The sequence below is a fragment of the Dipodomys spectabilis genome, unplaced genomic scaffold, assembly GCF_019054845.1.
Source record: "Dipodomys spectabilis isolate Male_0828 unplaced genomic scaffold, ASM1905484v1 ptg000066l, whole genome shotgun sequence".
NCBI lineage: Eukaryota > Metazoa > Chordata > Mammalia > Rodentia > Heteromyidae > Dipodomys > Dipodomys spectabilis.
In genome coordinates this window covers 9,487,448-9,503,828 of record NW_024870743.1, presented here as the reverse complement: position 1 = coordinate 9,503,828, position 16,381 = coordinate 9,487,448, and the positions used below count along the sequence as shown (strand labels likewise).

Genomic DNA, 16,381 nt, shown 5'->3' with positions numbered 1-16,381 from the left:
ATTACAGGCGGGAACCACTATCTTAGGGAGGTAATTGCATTTTTTTAGACTAAGCATTTGGAAAGACTTTTTAAGTGTATCCCACAGATAAATGCAACCCTTGAGGCTGGATATAAATGTTAATAGAGTAGGCACCTGTGATCTGGGAGCAAAGAAAGATTCACAAGCCAAAGGAACCTGGGAGTGGGGGTGGTCAGGCTGAGTGCACTGGCACGGGGTGAGAGTGGCGCGCCTCTGTGGGCTCTGAGGATTTGGGTATTTGAGGAGTGGGTTTGGAGGAATTCAGGGTGTGCAAATGGAAAGGGCTGCCTTTCCTAAGGCTGCTTCCTAAGGGGCAAGGCCAAGGCTGAGAGAGGACAAGGGCTAGTGGGCCCGGTTGGCGCCAGATCCACAAGGCATCGCTGGCCCAGGCAAGCTTGGGGATGCTTTTAGTGACCTGGGATGGAATCCCGCCGGGGCGGGGCTGGAACGGGGCGTAGCCTGGACCGAGGTGGGGCGGGGCCTAGCGGGGGGCGTGCCCTAGCTGAGATCGGGAGGTTAGCGCTAGAGGTAGGATTGTGCTAGGGGCTGGGCGTGGCCGAGATGGGGGCGGGGCCAGGCAGGGGCGGGCTGGGGGTGTGGGCGCCCTAGGAGGGCGAGGAGACTGGTGCTAGGGGGCGGGGTCTGGAGAGTGTTGGGGCGGTACCGCACCTAGGGCGGGGCGAGTCGTGCTAGGGGCGGGGTCTTTCGGGGGCGGGGCCCGGCGAGGGGCGGGGAGGGGCGGGGCTCCGCGCCTTCTCGCTGGCTGCGGCGGCGGCGGCGGCGGGAGAGGCTTCCACAGCGGCGGCGGCGGCGGCGGCGGAGCAGGCGGCCGAGCAGGGCGGCGGCGACTCTCTCGGGTGAGCGCAGTGGGGATGCGGCCCCGGGGCGCGGCGGGAAGCGCGGGCGGCGCTCTGTGGACCCTGGAGCTCCAGGAGATGCGGGGGCCCTCCGTGTGCGGGGCGAAGTGGAGCGGGCGCAGCCGACGCTGGCCATCCTGGCCCGGACACCTCGGGCAGCCTTGGGGGAGAGGAGGGAGTGGGGCGCGGGGCCCCGATCTTGGGGAGCCCTTCGCCCGCGATCCGGGCCAGGGGCCGCCAGGGGCCGGTCCCCTAATGGTACTCTTTTTCCCAGACCACCCCATGGCCCCTCAGCCACTCCCATCCCATCCCCCAGGTATCTCCAGCCCCAGGGCCGTTCTTCCCGGGGACTCCAGCCCTCTGCCCCCCATCATCAGGTCCGCGACCCCCCCCCCCCCGCCCGCCATCCAGAGGCGCGGGCGAGCCTCCTCCCCGGGCCCCTGCACACCTGGACCCTCTCCCGCCACCTGCCGCAGAGGTTCTGAGCAGCTCGGGCTGCTGTGCCTGGGACCCCCCCCCCCCCCCCCCCCCCGCCTCCCTCCTGGAACTCACAGCCGGAGTCTGGCCAGAGACGTTTGCTTCCCGAGCTTCGGGAACAATTTGACCCACTTCCCCAGACGCTGGTCTCAGGCCAGGCCTGCTTTTTGGATGGAGACACCTGTTTTGTCTCTCCCCTGAAAGGGCCAGAACACCTCTGCCGGGAGTGTGCCCCGCAGGTCCTGTTCCTTCTCCAAGCTGCTCTGGCATGCTGGCCCGTGTCCCCAGCGACCAGGGCCAGGAGCTTCGGCATGGAAGGCCTTCCAAAGCCATTTTGCTCACCAGCCCTCAGACGCCAGAATCCCACAGCTACTCCTGAGAGAAGCCAGGATGATGGGGGCCACCTTTTTGAACTCTGAGCCTGGCCTTCATGTCCCATGGCCTTGTTTTCTAGGGAACGCAGGGCAGGGCCAGCGGGCTGGAGTTCAGAGCCTTGGTATCTCCTAAAACCCCAAAGACCTCCTTCATTTCTCCGTAAGAAACTTTCACTACCTCCTCTGGATGTGCCCAGACCCTTCTCACAGCCTTGAGTTCCTACCGCTGGGAACTCAAGACAGGCAGGGCTAGACTCTATGATGCCGCCAAGAGGAGAACGGTTCCCCACCAGGTCTGGACTTGGGGGCCAGGGAGGTCTTAGGATTGATGGGTCTGTTGGCTTTCACATAGCCCTGAGTGAGGCTCCAGGGCTTCTTCCCCCGTGAAGAGAGGAGGCTGTTTTTTTCCTACGTGTTTCTGACTGTCTTGTGTTGCTATGGTGACAGTTTTTGCCTCTTCCTCCCTCTGACTCTTCTGGGAGCTGGATTTTATTGGTCTGTTGTCCTGTCTTTTATGGCTCTAATTTCTCCTTTCTACTTGCTCTGAAATAAACAGTCATAAATATGGGCGCTAGGCCCAGCTAGGGGCTGGTAGAACTTCACCTTCAGCGGATCCTGGGCTCCAGAGAGGGCAGAGAAAGGGAGTGAGGTGGGGTCCAACCTACCCACACTGCCTCCTGCTCTTAGCTCTGGGGAGGGAGGCAGCAGCATCCCAGGCTGGGAAGTACAGTAGGTAGCACACTGTCTGGGTGCTAATAATAGACTCCGAAAGCTTGCAGTAGCTCCCCAATGTACCTTCTTCACCTTTAGGAAAGTGCTGTAGGGGAGGGTGGCCTCCTCTTTTCAGATGAAAGAACTAAGCTGTATCAAGTAAGCTTGTATCCCTGAGGTCACACAGCTGTTACCTCACAGTGAGCCCAGAGATTCTGTTGAATCAGAAGATAGTTATAGAGTCCCTGGCTTCCACTCTGCTGGGCTCCCTTGTCCTGCTCCTAGAAGGGTCTTGGCCCTCAGGAAGCTCCTTGGAAAGTTGTGTCTAGTTCCTCCACTCATCTGGGGAGCTGCTGCACCCCTGTGAGGGCTAGCTGCCAGGGAGCTGCCTGTGGTGTCTTTTGGACACCCTTGACCCCAAGTGTTGGGGGACTCAAGTTGAGAGCCGAGCAAAGCCACTGGTGACTTCCTGTTTTTAGCCTGTACTGAAGAATTCGGTTTGCTTGTGCTCCCAGGGCCTTCATGCAACCGGATGAGTCAGGGACACAGAGCCCTGGGCGAGGAGTTCAGAGCCGGCTCAAGGGCCATAGGGTCACCCACTATCCAGTGTCAATGACAACCTCCAGTGCAGTTGCTCCCTCCTTTCCTGGTGATTTTTCTCTTTGTTTCCATTGCATTCTCCCTGCCACCCCCTTTGCATTGCTGTGCTGTAGTCTTGTTAATCCCAAACTGGAATGTATTTAGACAGCATGAAATCACAAAGGAGTCAGATGACAACCTTGTTCACTCCTGTGGACCTACATTTCCCACCTTTAAAATGGACTTGACAACTTCTGTCCCACTGGCTTCATTTGCTTTTATTAAGATGGCTCACACATGTAATCCTAGCTACTCAGGAGGCTGAGATCAGAGTCCCCGTTTGAAATCAGCCCAAGCAGACAAATCGCAGAGATTCTTATCTCCAACTAACTGGCAAAAAGCTAGAAGTGGTGATGTGGCTCAAATAAGTCAAGCACTAGCCTTGAGTGTGAAAAGCTGAGAAAGCCAAGGCCCTGAATTCCAGCGCTCTCTCTCTCTCTCTCTCATTCTCTCTTTCTCTCTCTCTCTCCCTCTCTCTCTCTCTTTCTCTCTCTCTCTGTCTCTCTCACTCTTACACACACACACACACACACACACACACACACACACACACACACGGAATGGAATAGCCTACAAAGAGTGTTTTGAATGGTTGAAAGTCTGAAAGACCCTTCATGTCCTCATCCAGTTGGGAGATGTCATAGTTAAAGAAACCCCCTGAATGATTGAGAACTATTTCAGGATAATTAGTCCCTAACCTCTCAGGATTCAAGACATTACCTAAGTCCTCTCATGCAGACTTTATGAGAAGACCACATCTTCACTGATGAGCCTTGCATTTATGGAGATCCTACTTTGTGGGAAACTGAGGGTTAAAACATGAACGCTAGTTCTGTCTCTCCTCCCCTCCCCCCCCCCCCCCCCCCGCAAATGTACTGGGATGGGGATGGGGAGACACACCTGGAATGAGATCCAGAGGACTGCTATGGTCTGGAGAAGGGTGATGTGAGATGCAGAGATGGCTACCAGGCCAAGCCACTCCTTAGGTTGTGCATCAGGGCTGAAGTACAGCTGTCCTATTGCTGCCCATTTGGAAACTGTCAAAGCAATGGGCGGTTGATAGAGGGTCCCTCACTCAGCTCTGGTGAGCAGAGCAAGAGAGTGGGCCATGGCAGGGTGCCGGTCCTGCCTGCCCCCTTTTGTGAATGTTGACTCTTCCACTCATCTTAGCCTCTCTGGGTTCCCACTTCATCTGGCTTGAAACCCTTCCTCTGCAGCTGCATGAATTGCTCTGGAAAGGCATCGTGGTAACTGAAGAAAGAGGGCTTTCGATTCCAATGTGAGTTCAAACTCTACTACTGCTGTGTCCTCACTGTGGGATCCTAAAGTCATAGCTAACCTCTTTCTAGTTGCAATTCTTCTATCTGTAAAATTGCAGTAATTATACTTCCTTCTAAGAATTAAATGATCTTCTGTATTTATAGAGTTTGGCATGATGCCTATTTCACAGTAGACTTGCTGTTATTTAGTTATATTGATTAGGGAAAAAAAAGACTTTTCAGTTACTGGGCCTCTGAGTCCTCTTAGAACTATTGTGGTAGACAACTCCTTAGGTTGATTCCGGTCTTTGGAGATCCATTCATTTTCTGAGAACGGTAACAATTGCTCATGCTCAGGATCCTGGCACTGTAAGTTAATCATCCTGTTATCTCTCTCCAGATAAGCTGTGTACAACACTTCCATGACAGTGCTCCAAGGCCTACCATTCTTGTTAGCTCAGAGAGGAACCCACTTGAAATGGGAGCACAACTCAGAATTTCAGGACCATGTTGTGTTTATGACAACTTTAAAACGAATGCTTCATGCTTCCCCTCCCCTTTCCGTGTATATTTAGCTCCTTCCTATTTTATTATATATTTGTTTATTTTATTATTTGCTTTGTTTTGCCAGCATTAGGGCTTGAATTCAGAGCCTGGGAGCTATCCTTTAGCTTTTTCATTCAAGGCTGGCAATCTACCACTTGAGCCGTACCTCCACTTTTGTCTTTTTTGGCTGACTCATTGGAGATAAGAGTCTCATTGATTTCCCTGCCCAGACTGACTCCAAACCAGGCCACTCAGACCTCAGCCTCCTGAGTAGCTAGGGATAGAGACATGAGCCACTGATGTCCGCTTTACTTATTTATTTGTTTTCAACTGGTATAAGTAGGTAGGCATATACATTTTCCTTAATCAATACTGTTAGCATTACTGTCTCCAGTTTACAGCTAAGAAAACAGAAAAAAATAAACAAAAGGTATATTTACTTGCAAAGTATCTGGCAGCCGATAAATGGCAGGACCTGAATACAGAACTAGGTCCTGCTTGCTCTTTTTACTGTAATGCACCAGTCTTGTCATTTCCTTGGCTGGTATGTCAGTGACCTAAAATAATTGTGTTTGGAGAATGCAAGCGGATTTTAATAGGGGTGGAACTGGTCAGTGCTGTAACTCAGACGCATAGTAAATATTTAGAGACTTTATTAGGGTTTTGCTCTCAGCACCGCATTAACAAGGCTTTTGGCAGCTGGCTGAGGATTTATTTTCGTAAGGCATGAGTGGGAGAGGAGTTTGACATGTCTGAGTAAAGAGAAAACAGTTGATGACTCTAGAAGTAGTTCCTTAGCACAGGAATGAATTACTGGTTTGTCATTGAATCACCCTGAGCTTTTGGACAGGTCAAGGTTTTATAATTGAACTTACGAATGGAAAGCACAACAGGTGCTTTCCTGGGCTATCAGGACAAGAAACCCAGTAAGTTAGACACATGGATGGATGGCTCCTCAGTGACATAGATGCACCCTGTCACTGTATCTGCCATTTAGGAAAATAGAAGTATTGAAAAACAATTATATAATTTCCCCCCTTGCCTTCCCTGGGTAATTCAGAAGATCAATATGCTTGGTTTTAGGATCTCATTGGTCCAGTCAATCCACGTAGTGAGAACTGGCTCCACATTTTCTAACCATCTATTTACCAGGTCCAGCTAAAAACTGTGGACAGATGTTCTGTTACTTGCAATTATCTCAGGGCCTGAGACTGCTATCTGCTTATTTAATCACTTCACTTGCTAATAAAACAATTCTGTGTGGCATAGATAATTCGATTTTTTAAAAATGAAACAGAAATAGAGTACCCCAAAGAATTTAATTGCAGTTTTATGAGTGATGGAGCATAAAAGTGAAATCATTCATTCATATCACATTTGTACAACATAGGTCCTTGACCCCCGCTGCCCTAAGGGTGTGAGTGTATAAGGATGTGGGCAGTGTGGCCTTGTACCTGCCCTCAGGTAGCCCTCACTCTCCAAGGGAAGAAGAGGAGGATGCACATGTCCCAGTGATACAGACAAAGCACAGGAAGCTGGAGAATGAGGAAGATGCCATTGTTTCAACTATTACTATAACAGAGCTCATTCTCCCCAACATGGGCATTGCTTGTGGGCCGCCAGAATTCCTCCTGGCATGGAGCACAGGGAGGGATCATGAAACAGAACATGTCCAGAAAGGCTGAGCTTCTGGGCTTAACGCTCAGCTCCATACCTTACATCCCAGGTAAGGCTTTTAGTTTAATGATGACAAAGAGGAAAAGTTGGATGTGATTACTTAAAAGGGCTTTTCCCTGTCAAGCTGGATGCTTCTAATAAGTTCTTGGACTCATTTATAGGAGCACAGGTCAAGAGAAACCTGGTTTGTCAAACAAGCTTGTTGACAAAGCTGGAGCTGGATTGCACCATGTATATGTTTGCACAGAATGCTCCCAAAGAGAAGAGAAATCTTGTTCGATAGGGAACTAACTTCTGATTAAGCATTCCAATAATAATTGGAAGTCAAGGCTATTGACAAGAGAAAAAGTAAAGAAAAGAAATGCAGGAGTGGAACACAGGCCCCAAGCAACAGCCAAGTTTCAGAACTTTCAGAGGTGTGAATGGGGAAAGGAGCTGGCTTCACAGATGCCTTTCAGACCACCATGTGTGCTTCAGTTTTAGCTTAATGTTCTATTTTAAGAACGTTGTTTTGCTTGATGATTTTCAAGTTTTAACAGAAATAGATATGTTTTCTGATCTTGACACTTTCTGATCTTGAGATGTAATGAACAATTCAGTTACCCCAGAAGTAATGAACAACATACCTACTCTAGCTCCCTTCAAGTTCTCTCAAGCCCATGGGCGACCAAATACTGTTTCTTCTAGGAGCCTTTATCAGCCTAAATGTTATTCATCCCACATACAGAGGCAATGTGCTATGGAAAGCATAAATATAGAGTTAGAGAAGATCATGGAATATATATCCACACTCTACTTCGCCTTTGGCAAGGTGTCATGTGTGTGTGTGTGTGTGTGTGTGTGTGTGTGTGTAAGAGAGAGAGAGACAGACAGACAGACAGACAGACAGACAGAGAACTAGGGCTTAGACTCAGGCCCCTGTGCTGTTGCTTGGCTTCATTTCTCAAGGATAGCACTCTACCATTTGAGTTATGCCTCCACTTTTTGAGGTTAATTGGAGGTAAGAATCTCATGGACTTCTCTGCCTAAGATGGCTTTGAACTCAATCGTCAGATCTCAGCTTCCTGAGTAGCTAGGATTACAGGTGTGAGCCACCCATACATACCCTGCTGTCTCATCTTTTGGAGTTTTGTTTCCTTTGGTAAAATGTGGGCAGGGCAGCTTTCATTGATGGAGCAATGTAGGGTCTTGTCATTAGGTTTACAACAAGAAGGTAATAACCACTTTCAGCAATCATCTGAGGAACCTCAGAACAGGCACTAACCCCATTGTATAGATAGGGAAACAGAAGTCCAAAGCTCTGAAGGAACTTGTGTAATGCTGCTAGCCAGGAAAGCAGTGTTGCTAGTATGTCTGCAACCGTGTATGCATGCTTTCACTTCTCGTGATCTCTACCACCTGCACTATAAAAAAAGAAATAGGGCTATGTGTATGTGGGAAACATGGAGTTTGTAAGCATGTGTCTTGGTAAAATAAAGCAATTCCATGCTAGTCAGAGGTACCTCCACACCTTAAAATGGAAGTAAATAACATGGAAATGTAGTTTATACATTAAGTGCTGTCCTGTGACATCCTTCAGTGTGTCCTGCATCAGAAGATGCTATCCCTCAGTAATGAGTGGAGCCTGGAGAGCACATGGGATATAGCCTTGCTGAACAGGTGCTCTATAACTCAGACTCTTCCCTGCACAGTTGGTGATCATAGGAACACAAGGTAACTATGTTCTCAGCTTATTATAGTCAGATGAAAGGGTCTCTCCATGTAACTACTCTATAGGAAGTAAAAGAGATTAGATGAATATATAAGAGAACAGAGATTGAAAGAAGGAGGGAGAGATAGGGAGAGAGAGAGTGAGAGAAACACCAATGACTTTTCCAAGGCTGGGACAGGACTGGACTTCAACTCTTACAACTCCGAAATACACAGAAAGAACATGTATGCCTGGTAGTTTTTGAGCTTTTTTTGAAACAAATAAGTCTGGATTGAAATCTTGGCTCTTCCAAATTTCCCCATTTGTATCCTGAGGTTCATAATGTTTGTCTCAGTGATAGTATAAGAAAATAATGAATTAAATATTTATTGGTTCCCCCTCATTTTTGCCTGAAGTTTGAATAAAATTTGCTTGAAAAGGTTTGGTTATACCCTTTAGGTTCCTCTTTATTTGTAGTTCTGGACGGGAAATGGCATGGTACTTCTCCTCCCTCTCACAATCCATTTCCAGATCCCCTCAGATAGAGCCATGAGCAATCCTTCCTCTGGGCTCCTACCACTAGCTTTTGAGTCTCCATTTTATATCAAGCCCCATATTAACTTAGCTATAGAATTTACTAGATTGAAACAATGATAATAAAAGAATAAAGTTCTGTGTCTACTATGTTATGTTATATTTTGTATTTTCTTCTTTTTCTTATTTTTTATACATGTGGGGTTTTTTTCTCCCTGGAATCCTTAGATTTGAAATCTCATCCTTGAATACCTTCACAAATAATAAGTGGGATCATATGTAATTTTCTCACATATATACATTCTCTTATTGTTAAGTTCAAAACCCCAAAACACTGCAAATGCTCATTAAGAAGCAAAATCTGGCCCAACTTTATAAGAGAATCCCACTTAGGAATGAATGAGGATTTTCAGCTGGACTATGAGAGCCCCAAATCTTTCTGGGAGTTGATATAATATGTGGCTGTCTATTCAGTTGCCTCTCTAAAGGATAAAGAATTTGGAATTCTATCTGAGCAAAATATTTTAAAGAAGGGTTTGTGGACTTCTATTTTAAAAATACTTCAGGGTAGCCATTGTGTCCCTAAGATTGGGAAGACACAGAGGTGAGTGTCCAACCTTTGATCATGACAGTGTGGCAACATGGTTCATCTTGTACTAATCAAAAACATTCACGGACAGCTTTTATAAATAGGATATGGAGTAAATGGCCAATCTTGGCACAAAAGCAAAACAATATATTGTTAACTGTTTTCAAATGTTTCACTGGAACCTAGGGACAAGTAGCTCATGCCTATAACCTTAATTACTTGGAGGCTGAGTGAGGAGAATCTCAATATGATGTTAGCCCAGGCAAAAAGTTCATGGAATCCCATTCAGACAATAAAAAGCTGGGTGGGGCTGGGAAGGTGGCTCAGTGGTAGAGCGCTTGCCTTGCATGCATGAGGCCCTGGGTTCGGTTCCTCAACACCACATAAGCAAAAAACAAAAAAAGCCGGAAGTGGCGCTGTGGCTCAAGTGGTAGAGCGCTAGCCTTGAGCTGAAGAACTGAGGGACAGCGCCCAGGACCAGAGCTCAGGACCCATGACCGGACCAAAAAAAAAAAAAAAAAGCCGGGTGAAAATGCACACATGTCATCCTGGTCAGCCTGCGCAAAAAGCAAGATTTTAATTGAAAAAAAAAAAAACAAAACCACAAACATAAAGGGCTGGGGGCAGACTTCAGGTGGTAGAGTTACTGCCTATCTAGTACAAATGTTAGCTCATAGCGAGACATGAATTCAAACCCCAAGGGTGGGGCGGGGGGAACATTATCATTGAGACAAAGTAATTTTTAAAAAATTCCTTAGGAGTAAAAATAAGCTGGGATTTTTTTTTTTTTTGATGGAGTGTGTCTTATAATGAAGGTTCACCATTGGCCTTGGGGGAAGGTAAAAGGGACTTTTTCAGTCTGACTCATCATTTTAGCTTTGTGAGGAGGAACCCGAGCCTGAGTGAACACAAGGAAGTGAAAACCTCTCAGGGGAGCATGAGAAGGTCTTGCCTCGTTGTTTGTCTGCTCTTAACTTGTTCAGTGATGGTGGGCATGTCACTTCCTTCTCTTGTCCCTTGGAACTGAATTTAAGCAAATGGTCTCCTCCTTCCCTTCATTGAGAGTCTAGGAGTAGAGGCCAGGGCCCCAGAGGACAGGAACAAGAGCTGGAATGAGAGGCACTACACTACCTGTTGTCCGCTTCTGTCCAGCCCCAGGCCCACTTGGAGTGAGCAAAAAGTCTTCCTATGTATGGCTGGCCTTGATCTCCTCAGGGCTCTTCTGTTACTGCTTTCCTGACAGTAATCTCTGTGTATTATTGGCGGCTGTGTGTCTGATGTAGTTTGGCCCCACCATCTCCGCAGTCATTCGTAGGGCTGAGGCTAGCAAGGGCTCAGGACCTGATAGACAGATGACCGTAGCCCTGATGGTCAGTGGGTAGCAGCTGCACTCTAATGCTACCCTGTGGCTAAGTACTACTGAGGGTGTCAAAGAGGAGTTGTGCAGCTCCTTATTGGAGAGCAGAGGTCTAGGGCTAGCTTTGCCCAAGGAAATGGAAGGATTCACAATTATGGTGACAACATTTGCCTAAAGGGATTGGGAACTAATGACTAATCAACTCCTTCCCCCCCCTCCTCTGCCATTTGTCTCTCTTTTTATCTTGTCTTATTATTTCTTCATCCCATGCTTAATGTATCCTAATTTTAAGCATGGCCCCAATGAAAGCTTAAGTTTCTAGAACCTGGTGAAGTTTGATAAGCCTGCCTCTCTCTAAGGTCCCACCTGCCCTTGGGACAACCTCTGCTAGCAGTAACTGTGGCAGAAGCCGGGACCTGACTAGGGAGAGAGGTTTCCGCAGTGGAGAAGCGACAATACAATCTGAGAGTGTGCAGATCATTGGAGCCACATGAGAGCTGTGCATGTGACTTGCTTTGGGCCACATCTAGATGAGGATGCGTGTGGGATGCAGTTCCTGCTTTCAGAGGCCCAGTCCGGTGTGTGTGTGTGTGTGTGTGTGTGTGTTTATGCATGGTGTGTGGATGGATGTGTGTGCATGATGCGTGAGTGAGCATGCATACTGTACTGTCTGTGGGATAGTTTGGATTTTGAGTGGGTGAAAGTCTGTGGATGTGCTCTCTGGGGGTATCAGTGTGTGTGGTAGGAGGGTGCCTGTTGTGTGAGTGGATAAGAATATCTGAGTTGCTGTTGTGAGTTTGAGTTGTGTGTGTGTGTGTGTGTGTGTGTGTGTGTGTGTGTGTGAGTGTGAATGTACCTGGTGCACGAGGTGGGGTGAAAGTGTGATACATATGCACACATGTGTGCCTGGCATGTATGTGTTTGGGCTCCTTTGTACGTCTAGGGTTGTGCTACTCAGGCAGTGCCCTGAGCACTCTGAGCCTAGCTCAGGTTGGCCCCTGGCCGTTGTGGAGCTCAGGAGTGGAATTAGCCTCTCACTGCTGAGGCTCAGGGGTCTTTTGTCCTTCAGCATCCAGCAGCCATGGAGAAGGGCGATGCTGGCTGGCTGAAAGCAACTTGATTGTGCTTCTCATCCTTCTTCAGAACTACAAAACCCTATCAAATCTTATTCTAGACATGGTTTTGAAACCTCAAATAATCTGAGTATGAGAACAGAATAGAACTTCACCAGAATGCACATTTCTGCTTACTTAGCTGGCAAAGATGAGGCTGGGGATGGGGCAGGGAGGGCACTGTGTGAGGAGTCCCTTGGGCTCTGAGTCTGCCTCTTAGCTTCTTACCCTGCCTAGCCTGGCGAAGCCTACTTCCCTCTCTGAACCTTAGTCCCTCCTTCTCTACCAGGTGGGTAGGGGTGCTGGCTGAGGCTGGGTCTGGACACAGGTCTGGACTCACTTGTCAACCCCACAAGTGTTCTTGTGGTAGGGTGGGCAGACTGATCTCTTGTCTGGTTACTACTGTCAAGAGCTCTCGGCCCCATGAGAAGCTGGAGTTTCTTCTGAATGACTGAGGATGAGCATGGGAAAGCAACACAGGCATGGAAACATCAACACTTCCACAGCCCCTCCTTGAAGCTACCTGTGTGCCACAGCCCCTCCCCCCCTGACCTGTCACACTGGGCATTCGGTAACCTGCCAGGAACTAAGAGGGTTGCATTCATTTATCTGTTAAACCTCAATTTCAAGAAATAGTTGAGTAGCTCATATAAACTAAAATAGCTATCCTGTGCTTACTATTTTGTGGTATATTCATGTGAATATTTTTTTTCCTAGCCAGTGATTTACCAAGACCCAATGTGGCCCTTAATTTTTTTTTCAAAACAGTTTCAATTAATTATATTGATAAATTGAGTCGTGTTACTTTAGTACCTATTCATTTTGCCAGTCTTTTAGTTAAGATTTCTTACTTTGCAAGGCAGGGGACTTTTATTCTTCTTCTGAAGATAAAGATACTGGTGTTAAGAACATTTGTTTTTAAACTTGATTTAAGACCCAGCACAAAAAGTCAGCACCAGATTTTGGGTGAAATCAGGCTCCGAAAGTTTCCTGTCTTCCCATACTGCATAGCTCACATGCTTCCAGGTCACTTTTTTTTTTTTTTTCGTGAAAATGAAATCCTTTTTCCTGCCTTTACTGGAGTCTCTTAAGCCTCTCAGCAAATACCATCATAGTGAGATTTCTTTGTCTTTTTCCAGAATGGAGCTGCCTGGCTCTCCCTACATACTGGAAATGTTATGCATATACTATCTTGTATTTCTTTCTAACAAACTTTGTCATAGGCTTCCAAGAGGCCAGACACTGATCTGGAAACTTTCACACGTGTCATCTAATGGAAGAAGACGTTGTGGTTTTCATTATGTAAAGAGTGAAACGGAGAGGAAGAGCAATGTAGTTATTTACATGGAGGCAGATCTCATAGGAAGCCCTGTGGTTTGCTTTGTGAACCAGCAATTCACAGAACTCAGTTCCCTGGGGTGCCTGAGATTGTGTGCTGGCCTGAAATGACAGACCCTTGGTTGAAGTCTGAGATCAAGTCCTGCCGACCCACCAGCTTCTACCCCCAGTGTTGGTCTTCCCAAGTTTCTGTTTGTGGTCAGACCTCAAGCCCGTGGTTGTAGAGAAAGACACACTTCCTCTTGGCTTTTCCCATATTGCATCAGCCTGCACCGTGTTTGGCTTATTTCTACTGGCCCAGACTCCCTTTTTTTTTTTTTTTTAGTTTCATGGCTCATCATAGACTTGAGCATATTGTGCGTTGGCTTCATCTTATAGAAGAGCAAATGGTAATATGACTTACCTAAAATCATATCTGAGCTGCATTTACTTTCCTAAACAGCCCCTTCATATGGACATTCTTCTATAATATGTCTCCAACTGATCACAACTTCATTCATCTATCCATGCTATCCATCCATCCATCCACAGTCTATCCATCATTTATTTAAATCCATCTATCCACATCTATCCATCCATCCATATTAATCATCTATCCACATTTATCTGACATTCACCCATCCATTCACATTCACCCATCCACATCCACCCATTCATCCATTCACATCCAACGATCATCCATCATCCATATCCATCCACATCCATCCATTCATCATCCAGCATCCATCTACTTTTTCAATGGATATTTATTGAATACAATGAGTCAGGAACTGTTCTAGGTTAGTTTCTAAGAATCCAACAGTGAAACAAAGAGACAAAACTCCTTGGTCTCAGGGAGCTTACATTCTGCTAGGAAAAGGTAGACAGCGGTATATAAACAGATAAGAAGCTGATATGTATGTACAGTGAAGGAGGGCTGAAAGGGAACAAGTTGGTGTTTCAAGCAGAATGTTCTAGTTAAGGCCTTACCGGAAGACCTGAAATAAGTGAGAGAAAACCATGGGAAATGCTAAATCTGGAGCCATGGGTGCTGTGAAGGGATGGTAAGGAGGCATGAAGACATGGCCAAGTGAATAAGTGGCAGGCAATTAGGTCAGCAAGCTATCACCAGTAATACTATGATCTCTGTACCTCTTGGGCTCCCTTGACCAATATCACTGACTTCAAATTTATTCTCCCAGGTTTACTCCTTTGTTGAACAATACCAAGGGCTCCCAGAGGGCAAGCCTAGGCTTTTACCTGCAGTACAAGAGTTCAGTGCCTGGGACAGAGAAAGAATATAACTTTCCTGGTCACCTCTGCTTGCTTGCTTGCTTCCTCTCTTCTCCCTTCCCTTCCCTCCCCCCCTTGATTTTCCCTCCCCTGTTCTCCTCTCTGGTATTTGTAGTGAGTCAGGCACAGGCACTCTTCTCTCCCTGCCTCTCCCCTCCTCACCTATCCCGTGTGTGTGTGTGTGTGTGTGTGTGTGTGTGTGTGTGTGTGTGTGTGTGTGTGTGTGTGTGTGTGTGTGTGTGCTGGTACTGCCTGAGCTCTGTTCCTTAGAAATTTCACTCAAGCTGGACTTCTACCACTTGGGCCACAGCTCTGCTTCCAGCTTTTTGTTTTTGTGGTTAATCAGAGATAATAGTCTCGGTATTTTCCTGCCCAGGTTGGTTTTGAACCAAGATCCTCAGATCCCAGCCCCCCGAGTAGCTAGAATTACAGGTGTGAGCCACTGGCAGACACCACCTATTTGTTTGTTTGGGTGATTGTTGTTGTGTTTAAAGCTGAGAGTCCTAAAGATGATTTGAAACACGGGGCTTTTGAAAGAATACTGGCTCTACGACTCACTCTCCAAGTTTTCTGTGGGGCAACATCAGGCAGGTAGAAATGCTTTGGAAAGGTGAAGGGCCAGAAAAATCTGGAAGTGAAGGTCTGAGAGAGGAGAGCGTTAATTACAGACTTTAGAAAGAGGAAGATGGTTTCTCTAGAACCTTCAGAGATTAACAGCAAGCAAGTTCCCTGCTGGGGACTGGTGTTTATTAAGAGTGACCACAGGCTGGAACAAGAAGGCTCTCAAGAAACCCTCAAGTGTGGTAGGATTTTTGCCAGGACTTTCCACTCACAAGACTGCTGACCCAGAGGGTGGGGAGGGGGGCTCCCACAAGACCTGAAAGGCTTTGTCTCTGGAGACCTTGGCCGAAAGCAAATAACCTTCTTCCCCTTACAGAGCAGAACACCAATCTTTGAGACACTGTGTTTCTTCTTAGGCAAGAAGTAATATTAGGAGTGCAGACAGGGGTTGGGGGAGAAGAGAGAGGAGTGCTAAGGAGAGCACAGGCCACTGGTGACCACCAGGGCCAGGCACGTCTCCTGCACAGACTGCCCCCTCCCACTTTCGTGTCCCTACCAGTCTCAGCCTGCATCCGTGGGACAAAAGGAAGTGCCTAGCAATGTGTACCCACTTAAAACACTTCGAGGGTGGTGGTGAATGCAAATTGAAGCTTAAGGACATGCTGAGATTTGGAGGAGACTATTAGAGTATTTTCATAAGTGATGTACTTGGGTTCTCCACCATAGATGTGTGTGTGTGTGTGTGTGTGTGTGTGTGTGTGTGTGTGTGTGTGTGTGTTCAGAAGTGCCACAGTTGTAAGATCACAGAATGCTTATTCATGAGAATTGAGGAAGAAAGTAACTTTAAAAAAAAATTTGGTGGTCTAGTTGGTAAACTTGTTCAAAATAATTTCTTTTTAAAAACCAAAATTTGTGTTTTTCCCCTATTCTCTTTGGCGTGTTTTATTTTTTTTGTTGTTTACCAACTCTTTCTTGTTTGGTTTTGGGTTGTTTGTTTGTTTTTTAGCTAGTACAAGGACTTGGTGTCTTGTGCTTTCCCTTGGTTTTCTTTTGCTCAATATTGGTGCTCTACCACTCAAGCCATACCTCCTCTTCCACTTCTGGCGTTTTTGCTGCTTGATTAGAGGTAAGAGTCTCATGGGCTTTTCTGTCCAGGCTGGCTTCAAACTGTGATCATCAAATCTCAACCTCCTAAATAACTCAGATTATAGGCATGAGCTACCAGTGCCTGGTCCAACTGTTTGTGAGGGTTGAAGAGTATACAAGCATTGCTGGGAGCTGAGGTGGGTGAAGTCCTGTCCTATGGGGACGTACATTTTTGTAGATCAAAAGCACTTGCATTAAGATGGCTTGATTTTTCTGGGTTC

The 16,381-nt window shown here is 46.9% G+C and overlaps 1 protein-coding gene across 2 annotated transcripts in view; it reads left to right on the top strand.

Moving 5' to 3' along the window:
* Positions 1-822: 822 nt before the first annotated feature.
* Positions 823-16,381, top strand: part of Cyria (CYFIP related Rac1 interactor A) — a 94,253-nt gene continuing 78,694 nt past the window's right edge. For both annotated transcript variants that reach the window (XM_042680791.1, XM_042680790.1), the window contains exon 1: positions 823-878. The gene's annotated coding sequence lies outside the window, so the exon portion shown is untranslated. The remainder of the gene's footprint in view (positions 879-16,381) is intronic.